This window comes from Muscardinus avellanarius (genome assembly GCF_963383645.1).
Source record: "Muscardinus avellanarius genome assembly, chromosome: 14".
Classification (NCBI taxonomy): Eukaryota; Metazoa; Chordata; class Mammalia; order Rodentia; family Gliridae; genus Muscardinus; species Muscardinus avellanarius.
Genome location: NC_137800.1, coordinates 9,646,727 through 9,663,946, shown reverse-complemented (window position 1 = coordinate 9,663,946; position 17,220 = coordinate 9,646,727). Strand labels below are relative to the sequence as shown.

Genomic DNA, 17,220 nt, shown 5'->3' with positions numbered 1-17,220 from the left:
CAGGTTCTGTGGGGGTCTTGGTCGGTCAGTGTCTGCTGTCTGATCTCTCTCTCTCTCTCTCTCTCTCTCTCTCTCTCTCTCTCTCTCTCTCTCTCTCCTTTATCTGCTGATTTACATAAGGTTAAGGAATTCCCAAGACACTGGTCTGTGTGTCCTCATTGGGTCTGACACATGGTTTGTTACTATCTGGACTTCAAGAGGCTGAGGGCTTTTGTAGTTAAAGAAAGAAGCTGGGGAGAGGAGATAAGTTGGGGGTGGAGGTGCTGGGAGATCGAGCCTCTGGTGCTATAACCCAATCGTGTCTCCTTGGCAGTGCCTGCTGGAGCCCCTGCTGACCTGTCCAGCTCTCACATGGATGCTAAGAAGATTAAGATAATAACATGCCTGATGCAGCTAATAAGAAGACTTGCAACCACTGGCAGCAGTGGATGAACTTTGGAATGCTTTACTATGAATCAGGATTCTGTACCACACTGGCAGCAGCCGGTAGGGCTGGCTTCATGGCACATACCGACATGGAGACAGGAGATGCCAAAGACAGCCAGGCAGAGATAGTCTGCCATGCCGTGCCCAGTGCCCAGGTTGGCAGTGAGCCCTTCTGGCCCGCCCCAGGGCCAGCCCCCGGCAGCACCCCATCACTGATGAGGACCAGCTTGGAGACGATCTAGACATCATGAAAGTTCCAGGTCATACCTGGTGTCTTGGACACTGGAGGAGATGCATCTGTACCGAAATATCTACATGGTTTCTCCTAAATTTAACAATCCCAGTGTCCCTCCTTCTCAGTTTGGGCAGACAATCGATGTGCCACTTCTTTTCCATTTTATGTCTAGGAGCAAGATACAGTTTCACCCACAGGGAACTGCATAAACTGAGAGTCCTGCTGTGAGCAGTTCCCTGCCTGTCCTCACTCCATCTTCCTTCTCTGCCCTCTTCATAGTCCTCTGAGGCTGTCAACAGAGGCAGCAGCCCCTGCACTGAGGACGCCCTGCCTGGGCAGCCACGGGCTCCAGGCTGGCTCTTACCTCTCCCTGAGAGATGGCAGCTGCCCCATGGTTTGTAGACTGGGGCAGGGCCATGGCGCAGCAGGGTATGCACTGGGCTGGAGGGTGTTCACGTGTTGTGTATCGGTAAAGTTATAGGTGTGTGTGTGTGTGTGTGTGTGTGTGCTAGGAAAAGAGGAATAAGGAGGAAAGAGGGCTGACTCTCAAAGTATGAAATTTACTTCCAACACTGACAGTACTTAATTCTAACTGGACTCTGTTCCGGTGAGAAACGGAGGAGCTGGCCAGGCTGAGCAGCTCTGTGGGTAACCTGGCCCGATGATTTCCCCTGACCTATCACAATGGAAACCGGGCACTCAGGCTCTTGTCTGAATGCATGTCAGCTCCTGAGAACTCTGTCTGCTTTCTATTTTTGAATGGGTTGGAAATAGAACCAAGGGATAAATTTTGTCTCCCTTTTGCTTGTCAGGGGTAACTGGAATATGGGTTCAAATAGAAACCAGGAATAAAATACAAAGTAAAGACCCCAGGAAAGACACCCCAAAGGCTCTTGGGAGGCAGAGATCTGCACAGAGTGCTGGAAAAGTAAGGTAATTGCTCTGACCCAGGCATAGCCAAGAAGCCCAGCACAGACCCAGTTAGGTGCTGCTCTTAAGACCAAGTAGGATGCTGTAAAAGCCACAGAGTTAGACATATAATCAGTCCCACCTTCTATTTGTATCATATTGTGAAGGCTAGACAGAAACAATGCATTCGACCTGTACATTTCTCCCAAGACTACCTTCCGGAGTGAGATTTTATTTCTATTTGAGGCTCAATGGAGAAGAAGAGGAGGCTGGTGCCTTCTCCTTGGCTTCAAGGTAACACACGTCAGTTGACCTGCAAAGATGGCCCAGCAGCCTGTCCTGCCCAAACTGGATATTTCCACCCATTTAGTGTCATTCTGGAAATAGCAGCCAATAATAAAATTAGCCAAGAGGAAGTGGGTTCTATGTATTGGAAGAAGAAGCAGAGTTAGTAAATGTCAATAATTTTTGTATATTTGGATAACCCCAAAGAATTAGTTAAAAAACAATTATTAGTAGGAAAGCAGGAAGGTACCTGGATGAACATTAAATATATTTAAATCTGTAGCTTTTCTATATATCAGCATTCATTAGGATTTGAATGTGATGGAGGAAAAGACTCCATTCACAGTAGAAATAAAAATACAAAACACCTACGGATACATTTAACAAGAGATATATGAAATAAGAAGTAGAGAGTATCCAAAATTGATTGACTTAAGCAAAATGATATATTATTGGTCCTTAAATTGTGAAGAATCAATTTTATCCATTTTTAATATAAATGAGCAGCATTCTAACACTAGGCAAAATAATTCTTAATTTCATCTGGAGGAATACATGTGGATAAAAAGCTAAAACGAGATGAAGGGTAGACATGAACATTGGCCAATTAGATAAGGGCTCAATCCCCAGTACCACACAAAAAAAGTGCGGACTTCCGGGAAGATGGCGACCGAGAAAAGCGGGGCTTAAGAGTCCTGCTAACAACCAATCTCCATTACCACAAAAAGAGCGCCTTTCATAGCCAAAAAACACCATCACCAGAAAAACAAAAAAACCCACCAGGCTCCAGAGAGAAAGCGGACTGAGAACAGAGCTCAGGGCCACAGAGGAGACACACGAGCCCGAGGACACGGCAGCAGCGCCATACTGCCGGCGGCAGCGGCGAACTCAACGGACGGCTACAGCAAGCCAGGAGAGCCGCTGCGGAACAGCCAGGCGGGATCTTTCGGCGCAGACAGCATTTAAAGCTCCCAGTGGCTGAGCTCAGCACACACTGCAGGGATTCAGAGTGGAAATCAAAACCAGAGAAGAAAAAATACGCCAGCCTCATGGCCGAGGGTGTGGCAGAGGCACCATATTGCCACCGGCAGCGGCAGCAGCAGTGAATTCACCGAGTCCAGTACAGCTACATCTGCGTACTCAAGAGCAGTGAGTCAAATTGCGGGCCACAGAGGAGAAATCGCAGTATTGGGCCTCCTGGGACTTGACCCAGTGAGGGAGTGGTGGTGGCAGAGATATCACACCATAGGAGAATGTGCAACCTGGCACCCCCCATAGTTTAAAGCAGCCTCTATCGACTCCCTGGGTCGGAGACTCTGTGATACAACCCAGTAAAGGAGTAGTGGGGTCTGAGATAATACAGACTCGAGATCCAGAGCACCTTAAGTGAAGCCATAGTGACCCAAGGGAAGAACCCAGAGAAGGCACAAACCTCCGAAATCATGGGAAAGAGGAATAACACTGGAGTAATGAATGTGCACAACCCCACAACATCAGAACCCGATAAAACAGAAAATCAGAGATTTCTAGAAGATCAAATCAGGAAAATAACTGTAGAAATAATAGAGGTGCTTCGAAAAGAACTCAGAGAGAGCCAAAAAGAGATAAAGGATGCAATTAATGAAGTAAAGGCCTCAATTCAAAGCACAAACAACCGATTAGACCACATGGAGAACAGAATCTCGCTCTTAGAAGATGGGCAATCCAAAAATGAATGCATAGTTTCTAATCTAGAAAAAAATATCCAACAGCAGGAATCTGACATTGAAGAAATATGGGCCCATCTTAAGAGAGCTAACCTAAGAATAATTGGAATAGAGGAGGGAAAAGAAAGTGATACCAAAGGGATCAACAATCTCTTCAAGGAAGTAATAGCAGAAAATTTTCCAAATATAGAGCAAGAGGTTGATACACAGATCCAGGAAACCTATAGAACTCCCTTTAGACAGGATCGGAGAAGAGGATCCCCACGCCATATAATTGTCAAAATGACCAATGTGGAAGCCAAGCAGAGAATCTTAAAGGCAACAAAAACAAAGGGCCAACTGACATTCAGAGGCAAACCAATTAGAATCACTCCAGACTTCCCAAACCAAGTCATGAGAGCCAGAAGGGCTTGGAGTAACATATTCCAAACTCTGAAAGAAAACAACTTCCAGCCAAAAATTTCCTATCCAGCAAAACTTTCTATCAAATTAGATGGAGAAATAAGAAGCTTCCACGACAAACAGAAACTGAAGGAATTTATGTCTTCAAAACCAGCGCTAGAGAAAATACTCAGATTAACTACAAAGAAGAAATAGGTAACACTCACCAGAACCAGAGAAACAAGAGTTTCCATCCAACAGACAACTAAGATTGGTTATCTGTGGAGATTCATTATTTATATTAGTCTTTTACCTATCTCTAAATGGTATTGTTTGCCTTTATTGTTGTTAATTTTTAGGATTTCTAGTTGGAATATTAATATACCTTCAGATATAGCATTTGGAAATATTTTATCCAATTCTATTAGTAACTTTTAACTCTGTTTACATTGTCTTTGGATATACAATATTTTCTTTTATTTTTTAGGGAGTTTGTATATTCTTCTGTTGCCTGTGCCATTGAAATCATATCCAAGAAATCACTGCCAATTTCAATGTTGTGAGGTTTTATGACCCAGATTTTCTCCTAAAAGTTTATAGTCTTAAGATTTATATTTAGGTCTTTTATCTATTTTGAGTTAATACTTGTATATGGGATTAGGTAAGGGTCCAATTTTATTCTTTTCCATGTAATTATTATTTTTCAACAATATTTAGTTAAAAGATTATTATTTCCACCACCAAATGTTTGTGGAAACCTTGTCAAAAATAACTTGACAATATAGGGAAGAATTTAGCTCTAGGCTTGTATTTAACTCCAATGGTCTATATATCTGCCTTTAGAACAGTACTGCACTGTTTCAATTATTGTAGCTTTATATGGTTTGAAATCAGAAAATATATATCTGCTAGCTTTGTTCTTTTTCAAGATCGTTTTGGGTATCTAGAATTCATATTCCATATTAGGATAGATTTTTTTCTGAAAAATAAATATATAAATATATGATAGTTTCACCTAAAAAAACAGAAAAAAATATGCTCTAGTAAGAAAGAAAGCAAAAAGAAATATTGAAATGCTATCTTTAAATCATCAAACACTTGGTATCAGACAAATGAAACTGTTATGTGAGATTATCATTTTTAATTTTGGATAAATTGCTATTATAAATTGGATGGGGAGAGAATGGGGTGGGGATCGGGTGGGGGCTGTCTGGGCGATGTGTGCATGTATGTCTACAAAAGTTTGTATCCCACTATGATGTATGAATACAGTGCACCAATAAAATAAAATTTAAAAAAGTGCATTTTACAGGTGCATACATATATAAAACCAAGACACAAAGCAGGCTTTTGCTGATTTTTTGGTCACTTGTGACCTTTCTGGGCAGGGAAATTAGCATCCTCTTTTTTCCTCAGCCAATTAGGGACTCTTGCGGACATCATTTTGTCCTGAGGCCATCTCTACCTGGATTCCTTGGCCTAGAGGAGCCAGCATCTCGTGGTTTGTGGGTGCCATGTTAGGAAAAGCTGTGTAGCCCTACATTTTGGGCCTCATCAAAGAATATCCTCTGGCTACATCTGCAGGACACAAGACATCTGGGATTGAAACACCCATCCAGCTTCCCACTTCCTGTCAGCCTTTGCCTGGACAGGTAAAGCAAGCAGAATCCAGTTGTAATTTTTCACTGTCTCCTAGACTTTTGATGCTTCACATACTGGAGCCTGCCACGTCATCTGTGAGAGGAGCCAGGCCTTTCAAATCCGTCAGGCACTTATTTTATACAGAAATCAATTGTAAAAAGTGAAATAAGAAAAAGAAAAAAAATAACTGCCAATAATAACTGGAGCAAATATGAGCTCCAGTTTTCATTCTTCTATTCAACGGACAGAGAGTTACTTTGTGTTCTTGCTATAAATGTCTCTAAGCACTTTCTTTGGAGGTACTTGACTGGCTGCCCGGTTATATAACTCATCGCAGAAAGACTGGCTTCCGCTTTAGCGGGTGATTCTTCACTCCCCGGGGTCCATTAACAAGACTATCTTATATTTTTATAACACTTCGCTTTTTATGGTTCTCAGATCATTTTTCTCTCATGACTCTCCAACAATCCTGCTCGGAGGTTCTTGGGCAACGCGTGACATACCCCACTTCTCTGGTACCGAATGCAGGTCTTTATACCCGATGGTCATGACACATTTATTGTGTACAGCAACAAAGCTGGAAAGAGGCCTGAAATGTTCTGATCGATGACTCCAACTTCTTTCCGCTGTTTAACCTAGGACTCAGCGAGTCTACCCCAAAATGGTATGGAATGCAGTATCGCAAGTGCCGGCACTCCAGGGCCCCTTGCTACCTGTCCTACCTATTCCACGGCCTTAAGAGAAACCCACCAACTGCCCAGAGCCTTTAGGGTTAATGATGCCGGTTGTACACTGCATCATTATATTAGGAGGAAAATTTCAAATGATCCACCACTTAGAAAGCACCTTCACTTCTCAAAAAATTATAGCAAGATCCAGGCTTGGTGTGGTGCCTGCCTGTAATTCCAGTACTTAGGAAGCTGAGACAGGAGGGTCACAGGTGTGAGGCCGGCCTCAGCAACTCAGCGAGATCTTGTTTCAAAACAAAAAGTAAAAGAGGGTTGGGGTGTAGAAGGTACTTGGGTTCAATCCCCAGTACCAAAAGTAAATAAATAAATAGCAAATATGACAAGTTGCTAAAAACTCCCATTAGAGTCTTTAAGAAGACAGATGTAGTGAATCATATAGGAGGTAACCAAAATGTTTTGTTGATCTGGTAGCTGTTTTCCCAAAATGTAGGTCTCACGACTAAGACTAAGCAAACTGGTAGCCTCCTGCATGCCAGGCTTACAAATGTGAACTACAAACCGATCTCAGCAACCTCACACAGAGCTTCTGAGTGCTGTTGAGAAGGGGCTCTTCCCCGGGCTCTGCAGTCAGGGCCAGTGGTGATACCTGGACTCCCAGGAAGCACAGGCTAATGCTTAGGGCATATCAGTTCCAGAGAGCCAGGAGTCTTAAGAACAAAGGAGCAGCCGGGAAGAAGAGCATCACACTCCAAGGACCTGGGCTCCAGAATCCAAGGGTCCTCATTTACATCTTGGCCCTGCCACTTCCGGACTGGATAGTGGTCCTAACAGAACTCCTAGCATTAAATACAGATAGATGTGACACGGCTGGCACATACATACTGAGAAATAGGGGTCCACTTGAATAGAAGGAAAGCAGGCAGGTTTTATCTTTCCCTATCAGGATCTGCTCACACCTCTCCAGCGCCTTCTAAAAAGATTTTTTTAAACTTATTTTTGCCTCATGTGCTCAGATGGAATGAAAAGAGCTTCAGGCAGGGTGTGAACTTGACTTGAAATGACAGATAAAAGAAGCTGTAAGCTGGGCGTGGTGGCACACGCTTGTGATCCCAGCATTCGGGAGGCTGAGACCGGAGGATTGCGGTTCGCAGACAGCCTCAGCTACTTAGTGAGGTCCTCTGCAACTCAGTGAGACCCGGTTTCAAAATAAGGAATATAATATAGGGCAGGGGGTGTAGCTGGGAGGTTGAATGCCCCTGGGTTCCATCCCCAGACCCGCAAAAAATATTACAAATAAATAAATAAATAAATAAAGCTGTAAGAGTCATGTTAAGTCCACCGTGGCCACTGGAGTAGAGAGCCTGACCAGTGTCCTCCCCAGGACCGTGGTAGAGGACAGCAAAATGAGCTTTGCTTTAAGAGGCAGGTTTGCAGGGGCCATTTAGATGGCTACCCTGGCGTACGTGGAGATTCAGGGGCTTCAGTGGCTTCCTGCTGTGCTCAGAATGGTCCCACCTTTAGTGGCTCTGATTCCTACCTTGGTATATGACTTCAGTCACCAGGAAGACGCCATTGTAAGCAGCGCAACACACAATCAGGATAACTTCAGTTTCTCCCCCACCTCTTTGGCTTGAGTTTTCCAGTTGGCCATCTCCACGAATCACAAGACTCTTGTCTCGCCAAGCTGTGGAAACTTCAGCCAGGTGATGGAGTGCAAACCATGGCAGGCATTTAATCATACAGATGTGTTCTCACTAAGTTTCTAACTTTTTTTAGGCACCGAAATGTTGCTTGGTTACTTTCTTTTTTTTTTTTAACTTATCACTTTTAAGTTATTTGGAGAATTATTTTTTCCTCTTATATTCAGCTATTCAACAAAACTCAGTGCCAAGATTGGTCTGAATCAATATCCATAGAAACTAACTGCACCAGCTTAAAGATCCAGCCATCCAAGCAGGCTTGTGTTAGAGAACTGCAGATTAATTCTCTACACAGATCCCTGTTTCAGTCTTTTACTGTGGGTGGATGCTTTCAGCATAGGGTCTGAATTGACCTTCCCAATACTCCAGGAATTTCAGAATCATTTTCTCTTTAAACTGGCTCAGATATTTCAACTCTAGTGCACACAAAATTGAAGTTCATTGTGCCTTTTTCCTTTACCCAATTTTTGAGTTGAAGCTTCAAATGGTAACAGTATCCTGTTTAGACAGCATCTTCTAAAATGTTTTTCAAACTGTGTGATGTTCACTGAAAAGTAGGAATAACAAAGTCAAAGCAACTTAAAGTCACAGATTTTGGTGAAACCCTTGAAACCCAAATCTCCTTGATATTGTGAATTGTCCCCCTTCCAGTTTAGTTATTTTTCTGGATTCTCTGTACTTAACTGACAGGTACCTTTTGTGGTAGAAAAGTTACTATAATGGAAGGCCATGTATTCAGGCAACTGCCTGAAGAAAAGGTTGTAAGTCACGTAGGTTGTAAGTCACGTAGGTTGTAAGTCACGTAGGTTGTAAGTCACATAGGTTGTAGCTTGCTCAGGAATTTCCTGCAATCACTAACTGCCACGTTTCAACTGCTATAAACCCGCCTGCCTACCTCTGCCCTTTGTTCTACAAAAAGAGAGGAGCTCACATGGAGCTTGGGGCCAGAGCTTTCAGGAGCTATCCTAATTTCTACCCACTGGTGTAATAAATTTCTTTTCCATCCTAATTGGTGTTAGGTCAATTATTCCAGAGAATTTCTGCAACACTTTTTAATTTTGCACACATTGGGATTAAAATCAGGCCCCTACTGTGATGACTCCTATTTCCTCTTGTATTTTAAGTGAAGACCACCATTTAAGTGACCATGAGCCTCAAGTAGTGCAGGCATTTGCTTGATTCAATTTGTTGTGACCTTACAAGTTTTGAATTGGAATTGTACCATTTTTACATAAAGAAAACTAAGTTTATTGCTGCACTTTTGAGTTTTCAAAACGGTGTTTAAAAATCACATTGTTTTTGTTTTTTTAAAAACTCAGTTAAAATAGACTAAAACATCTTTCAAAAGAGGCATCTACTCATTTTCCTAATTTTGTATATGGGCTTAGGTTTTGTAACTAATAAAAAAAGCTTAGCCAAGTACGGTGGCATCCTCTTATAATTCTAGCATTTGGGAGGATGGGACAGGAGGGTCGTGGTTCGTGGACAGCCTCCACTACTTAGTGAGGCCCTTTGCGACTCACTGAGACCTTGTTTCAAAATAAAGAATAAAAAGTCTGGGGGTATAGCTTGGAGGTAGAATGCCTCTGGGTTTTATCCCCAGTACCACAAAAAAAGCTGCCATAAAAATTTTAAAAAGATTATGTCATCACGTTCTGAGCCTCAATCCTAGACAAGACTTATGCTTATATTAAATAAGGCATGGCTGGCCAGGACCTCTCTGTGATGATGTACAACTGGACTCCAATTCTCTCCAATTTAGCCCAGCTAATCTATACAGATATTTTCCAGGATTCACGATTGTACTGAAGCCCTGAGGACTCCAAGCTGATTGAGACCAACCAATTGGAAGCCAGGCCTGAGGAATGCATTTTGGAGTTTAAGAAGCTGATGGCCTAAGCCAGCCCCAACATTCTGCTAAGGAAGGACGGAGGCCTGGAGCTCCCCAGGGGTGCAGAGTGAGGACAATTCCAAAGTCTGAAGTCATGGTTAACATGTAGATGCCACGACTACCAGAGGAACAGAGGCAGAGAAAAGTGTTCATGGTGGCCTTAACTCTGTCCCTGAGACTGGGGTGACCAGCTGGAGGACAGACAGGCAGTTCAAGTGAGGAGGTGGCCTTGTACAGACAGTGGGCTGGGGAGTCCTCTCCTCTCCTGTGTGTCCAAGCGAGCGATGGATTGACTCCCAATCCCAGAGTCTTTATGATTTATTTATTTGTTTGTTTGTTTATTTATTTTTGGTACTGGGGATCGAACCCATGTACCTTCTACCTCTCAGTGACACCCTAACCCTCTTTTACTTTATGTTTTGAAACAAGATCTTGCTAAGTTGCTGAGGCCGGCCTCATGCCTTTACCCTCCTTCCCGTCTCAGCTTCCTAAGAACTAGAATTAGAGGCAGGCACCACACCAAGCCGGGATCTTGCTATTGTTTTTTGAGAAATGAAGGTGCTTTCTAACTGGTGGAACATTTGAAATTTTCCTCCTAATACAATGATGCAGTGTGAGACCGGCATCAGTAATCTCAAGAGTTCTGGGCAGTTGGCGGGTTTATCTTTAAGGATGTAGGATAATGACAGGTAGCAAGGGGCTTTGGAGTATCAGTGGAGTAAAGACCAGGTTTTCACCCTCAAGATCTTTGTTACCAAAGGAGAGATCAAGACAGGACCTTATGGCCCAGCTATACTGCTCTTGGGGATCTTCCCAAGAAAATTGAAGTCAGAATATTATAGGGATATATATATTCATGTTTATAGCAGCACAATTCATAACAGCCAAACTATGGGATCAGCCTTGGCATCTCATAACAGAGGAGTGGGTTAAGAAACTGTGGTATAGGCACACAGTAGAATTTTACTCAGCCATAATGAAGAACAAAACTATGTCATTTTCAGAAAAGTGGATGGAATTAGAGAATATCATGCCAGGTGAGATTAGCCAGTCCCAGAAAGTGAAGGGCCAAATATTTTCACAAAACAATTCAGATAACCCTATGTTCATAATGTGAAGTTATTACAACCAACTTTAATGTTATGTGTGGGGAGGAGGAGGAACCCAAATGGAAATATACCGAGCGCTATGCATGTATATTTCCATCCCTCTGAACCTCATTATGATGTATATTTACAAGACACCAATAAAAAAGGTGAACTTTGCCTGCTAATTATATTAGAAGGCGAGAGACTGAGCTAGTAAGTCACTTCTCTGTGACGACTTGACACCCTGACTCTCAAGCTGGAAGTCAGCCTCCTATGTCTGTACCTCAGTGACCATACCAGTCTGTTGTTAGGCTTGACCACATTTCATCTGCACCATGAATTCAGGGTCTGTTGGTGTCTGGCACCTCCCAGGCTCTCAATGTGTTTCTTGAATGAAGACTATTTGTGTGTGCAGTGGTAGAAATTGAATCCAGGGGCATTCTACCTCTGAGGTACACCCTCAGTCCTACTTTATTTATTTATTTTTATTTTGAAACAGGATCTCACTAAGTTGCAAGCCTGGCTTTGAACCTGCTGTTCTCCTGCCTCAGCCTCCCAAGCACTGGGATTACAGGCATGCTCCACCATGTCCAGCTGAATAAAAGATATTTTGCAATGCAAGTCCACCCTGGGATGGCTTCCCAGAAAAGGCAAGCTGAGATTTATTTCAAGAACTGGGAATGATGTGGCAGAAGGGGGCGCATTTCTTCTTTGGCACCTTCATTGAGACTAGAAAGTAGAAGCAGGTGGGAAGGACTCGGGGAGAGGGAAGGCACAAGCTGTTCCCGTGATTCTACCAGGATGGGAGGGTAGCTCTTGCGGGCAGGCCTGCCCTGCCAAGGTCAAGGGGAAAACGGCCCTGGCAAAGCCTCCACCATATGTTCTCCATAGGGGACACCTTTGTACAGGGCCTTGCACTGACCTTGGAAATCACACCCACGTGGGAGCTGGGGTGAATCAGAGGAAGGCAAAAAAAAAAAAAAAAAAAAAAGTCTGCGTTTGGCTTGGGCTGTCAAATCCAACTTCTGACCTTTGTGAAACACTATTACCCAAGAACACTTGGAAGGATGCAATATTAGTAAATTAAAAGCCCGTGACCCTAATTCCCTTCTAATAGACACAGTTGGACATATAGAGAAGTCACAGTCGGCTGCCACCGATGAGTTGACTTTGAGAGGACTCCGGGCATCTTTGGTGTTTGGTCAGTGCAGGGGCAAAGTGCTCTAGGGTTTGGGAAGGGAGCGATTGGGTGGGAGAGGGCGTTGCATGCAAAATGTATTTCTTTCTGTGATTGTCCCAGAAGATCCATTTGGTATTGACACCTGAACTTTGTGACACAGTTGGGTCTTGCCAGTGGCTTCTGCACAAACAACATGAGGCCAATCAGCTGGGGTAAAAGCAGTTACTATGGAAACCCCAGACTTAGGTTGGAAAGGAAAAGTGATATGCACGGTGACTGCAGAGATGGCTTGTAACAACACACTTCTTGGAAGTTTCTCTTTTATCCTGAACTTTAGCACTCCTTTTTTTTTTTCCCTCTTTGTCCTTCAGAAATTGGCAAAAGAAAAAAATATTAAATCAGAGTGGAAATATTACCTTCCCAGTTAAATAGCTAAAACAGGCGGTCTTGGTTTATTCAAACCATATTTGCTGAAGACAAATTTAACTCTAAATGGAGAAACTGCTCAAAGGTCAGGTTTTGTCTTGGTTACTCTGAAAGAGTTGCTAAGCGGTTTGTCCCCCATGGAGCCTGGGTTGACACCGGGAGGTGTTATGTGTGTTATTTCTCCATCATCCTATTTCCACCTCTCAGCAAGGAGAGGAGAATTATGGCCACAGAAAGCAAATGCTCCCTTATGTGGGCATGATTGGAGTTGTGGCCAAGCCACTCAGGGGCAGGAATAGACCAGCTGCTGGGGACAGAGCACAGGGGACATTAAGGGCACAGGACTCATTGCTGGAGAGAACCAGCTTCCAATTCCTTCTCTGTCACTTGCTTGTTGCATGACTCTGGGCAAGATAATTAACCGCCTCTGCCACGATTTCTTCACTTTGGAAATAAGAGACTCAAGATACCCTTTGCCCCAAATGTCCTCGAGGATTAAATGAAATAATGCACAGAAAGCGTCAACTATCAATCAGCCTGTGCTACACGAGCACCCCAAAGTAAACTGATCTCAAGGAAGAGCCTAGGGGTGAATCCAGGAGACAGGGGAGCGAAATCCAGCAGATCAGGCTGAGATGTCTGGGGTCCAGTCCCAGTGGAGGACAGTCTCAACAGCACCAGCCGCTCCTTCCAACCGCTGCTACTGCCACCAAGGTCCCGAAGCCTACGGCCCCCTCTCGCTCCCTTCTCCTCCACCCCAAGTGAAGGCAGCTGTTTCCACAGCTATCTTCTGCATTCCAGTCCTCAGCTAATGCCTGGAGGTTCCCTTCTTTTGTACCCATCTTTCTTTTCTTGAAACGAAAATGATTTTGACCATGAAATCCTTGGTGGTTATAATCCAGTCCTTTCCTTTTCTTTTCTCTTCTCAGTAGCTGGCCCTACTTTCCCCTTCCCAAATCCTTCTTGAGGATCCTGCCCCCAAAACTCCACTGTAACTCTTCTGAGCCCCCCAGCTCCTACAAGGTCCGAGAGGAAGCCAGGGGCATTCCTACGGAATGACCTTTTCCCCACTTGGCAGCAGAGTCTGGTAGGTTACAAATGAGCTCAGGTTACTAAATGCAATTGTTTTATTTTATTTTTCTGGATCTTTCTGAGTTCCCTGCTGCATTCTATAATGGTACCACTTCCTCCTCCCTGAAGTTTTCCTTCTTGTTGCCAGCTGAATTTTTTCACTTTTCCAAGACCTTGGGCAATTTTATCTTGTTCTTTTGTCTATTCTTTTCTTTTTTTAATTCTTTTTTAATTTATTATTATTATTTTTTTTAGGTCTGGGGATGGAACCCAGGGACATTCGACCTCCGAGCTACACCCCTGCCCTATTTTTTTTTTTATTCTTTATTTTGAAACAGGGTCTCACTGAGTTGCAGAGGGCCTCACTAAGTAGCTGAGGCTGTCCGCGAACCGCGATCCTCCGGGTCTCAGCCTCCCAAATGCTGGGATTACAAGTGTGCATCACCATGCCCGGCTTCTTTTGTCTATTCTTTCCAAATTCATATACATCCTAAAATTAAAATTCAGCCCTCAACCCTCCTCCATAAAAAGTGCTCCTGTTACTTAGTTTTCCCATTTGCCTGAGGGAAAAAAGCTAATGGTTCTTGAGCTCCCCACCCCCACCCCCACCAAAGGGCTGATCTCTAGACCAGCCTTGTCCAGTAGGACAGCTCGACATGATGAGAAAGAAGCTCTGTCATCCAGTGTGGTAGCCACTAGCCACAGGCATCGATGGACCACTTGAAACATGGGTAGCCTGCCCAAGGAACTGGCTTTTTAATTTTATCTAGCATAAATTTAAGTTTAGTTTGCCACAGGTGGCTAGAGGCTACCATATTTTATTGCACAGTGTTAGATAGTTTCACTTAAACATCATAATTTCAGGCTGAGCTTTGATAAAAAAAAATAGTGGTCTTCTGGAACCACCACCTTACCCAGCATCTCTGCCTATCGCATTGATACCCCATGCTCAAATACTATCTATTATTAGTTCCATTCTGATTTCGCCACAGTCGGCCTCTGATGCTCACTGAGCTGCCTCGGAACGCTTCGCTCCCTGCCCTTTCTTTCGCATCTCGCTGCCCACCTGTGTCCAGGTTCTCTTCCAACCTTAAGCAAATCAGCCTGAACCTCTCATGTCCACACATATCACTGTCACCACTGATGTGATATCATTCCAACACTGTATCACTATCTCACGTCCCTGCCCCAGCCTCCCGGTGGTGGCTCCCCACTTCAATAGGATCAATTTCAAAAAGAAACTAAGGATAAGGTTCCCGAGTGTTGTCTTCCAAGACTCTCTCTCTCTTTACATATAACAACAGCAAACACACACACACACACACACACACACCATTTCACTGGCCTCAGAACATGCTGTGTTCGTTTTGCTTTGGAGATTTAATTGGCTTTTTAGGTTTCAGTGGCTATCTAAGCCCTGCCTGACACCTCCCACCTCCCACCCATGAGTTCCTAGAGTATTGATAATGAAGGTCCCTATGTCCTGATGGCTACTGCCTCCTGTGTGAAAACCTTTGCTCTCAGGTGGATCTTCACCAATGGGTCTTCAACAGTCTCCTGCATAAGACTCAACTAAGAATGGACACCGAGTACCTCACTAATGTTTCTAGATTAATCAGCAAGTTTGGCGTGAGCACTGGACGTGAAGACACCTGAGAATGCAGTGAACATTAGACCCACATGGTTAATGATTTACCCCCTCCCCCTGGAAAAAAAAAAGCATCCTGGCTTTTTCCAGCTTTAATTATGTTCATTTAATTATGTTCATTCGTCCCCTCATCCTGAAATCTATATGAATGAATCGGGACAGTTCAGGGATAGAAAGTGTAGGATTTTTTGTTTTCTCCTGGAAATAGTGGCCATGGCTAATGCCTTGTTTTTAGACTAAAAGGAAAAAGTTAGCATGATATAGAGATAAAAAATACAGACAAAGCTTTGTCACTTACTCCCTCTGTGGTGTTGGGTAAATTATTGAGCACCCATGGGCCTCACTTTGTGAAGGCAGGGAAAATGAGGATTAAAAATATCACCCCAAAGTTTTATAGGAGAACAATGGAGGTAAATACAATAATGTTTGAATAATAAGCTATGGCATAGGATTGGATGTATCCTAAGCAGAAATCAAATACCTCATGGATGGCCTGGGCATTTTTATTTTAAAGGATAACCCAGAAGGGCAATGTTTAAACCAAAGGAACTGGTTAAAGTGCAAGATTCCATATTGTGTAAACTGAGCAGAAGGAGGAATATGCTCTGGAATCACAAACATTTCTCAACAGCTGGAGAGAGAGAGAGGGAGAAGGGGAGAGAGAGAGGTGGGGGGAGGTGAAGTGCTCGTGTGCTGGCTAAAGTAGGTCAGTTGAGTCAGTTGTGTGAAAAAGTGTGATTATTGTTTGTTTTTGTGCTTTTCGAATCAAAGACAGAAAAACATTCTGAAAGTTTGGAGCATCAGGAAATAACGATCTTACCATTTCTTCTCCAAAACCTTTGGAACCAACTCTATTTTAGAGTTAAGCATCTTTCAGATTTTATAAAGATAATATGGCTCATATACTGTGACGCCATATGTGCAGGGGCACCCAGAAATAAAAAATATGGGGTGCATGCTTTTTCTTATATGTAGCAGGTGGAGAGAAATCAGGAAATAGAAGGGGCTTGGGAAGGGAGCTGAAGCGGTAAAGGAAGACTCAATGAAGGTACTTGGTCAACTAGAATTCCACATGCTAAAAAATGAGATTGGAACTTTACCTCACACCATAGACACATATCAACTCGAAATGGATCAAAGCATTAACTGTGAGAGCTAAAAACTACAAGACTCTTAGAAGAAAGTAGAAGAACAAATCCTTTTGACTTTGGATTAGGCAATAATTTCTAAGCTATGACCCCAAAATACAAGCAATGAAAGAAAAAGTAGATAACTTGGGCTCATGAAAATTAAAGACAGCTGTGCATTAAAGGACACTATCAGGAAAGCGAAAGGACAATCCACTAAATAAAAATATTTGCAAGTCATATTAACTGACAAAGGTCTAGTATCTGAATATATAAATAACTGCTAATACTTGACTACAAAAATACAGCTCAATTAAAAACGAGCAAAGGCCGGGCGTGGTGGCGCACGCTTGTAATCCCAGCGCTTGGGAGGCTGAGATAGGAGGATCACACAGGTTCGAAGCCAGCCTCAGCTACTTAGTGAGACCCTCTTTCCAAATAAAATATACAAAATAGGTCTGGGAGTATAGCCTGGAGGTTGAAAGCCTCTGGGTTCCATCTCCAGTACCACCAAAAAAAAAAAAAAAAAAAAAAAGTGAGCAAAGGACTTGTGTAGATATTACTCTGTTAATGGTTTGGATCTGAACATTCCCCCAAAGTCTCATGTATTAAGTCCCCACTGCAGGAATATTCAGAGGTGGGAAATGATTTTTCATATTTCTAATTTCATCACTGGGTTAATCCATTTGATGTGGTTTAATAATTTTAATGAACTGCTTTGAGGTGATGAAAGTAGGCAGGTGGATGATGGTTGGAGGAAGTTGGTCACTGGGGGTGGCCATGATGTTTCTGCCTTGGAACAGGCCAACTTGGACGG

At 43.3% G+C, this 17,220-nt stretch overlaps 1 protein-coding gene across 1 annotated transcript in view; it reads right to left on the bottom strand.

The window, feature by feature from the left end:
* The window catches only part of ADRA1A (adrenoceptor alpha 1A), a gene marked incomplete at both ends in the record, with an annotated part of 93,080 nt that overhangs the window by 55,319 nt on the left and 20,541 nt on the right, over positions 1-17,220 (bottom strand). The window lies entirely within an intron of this gene.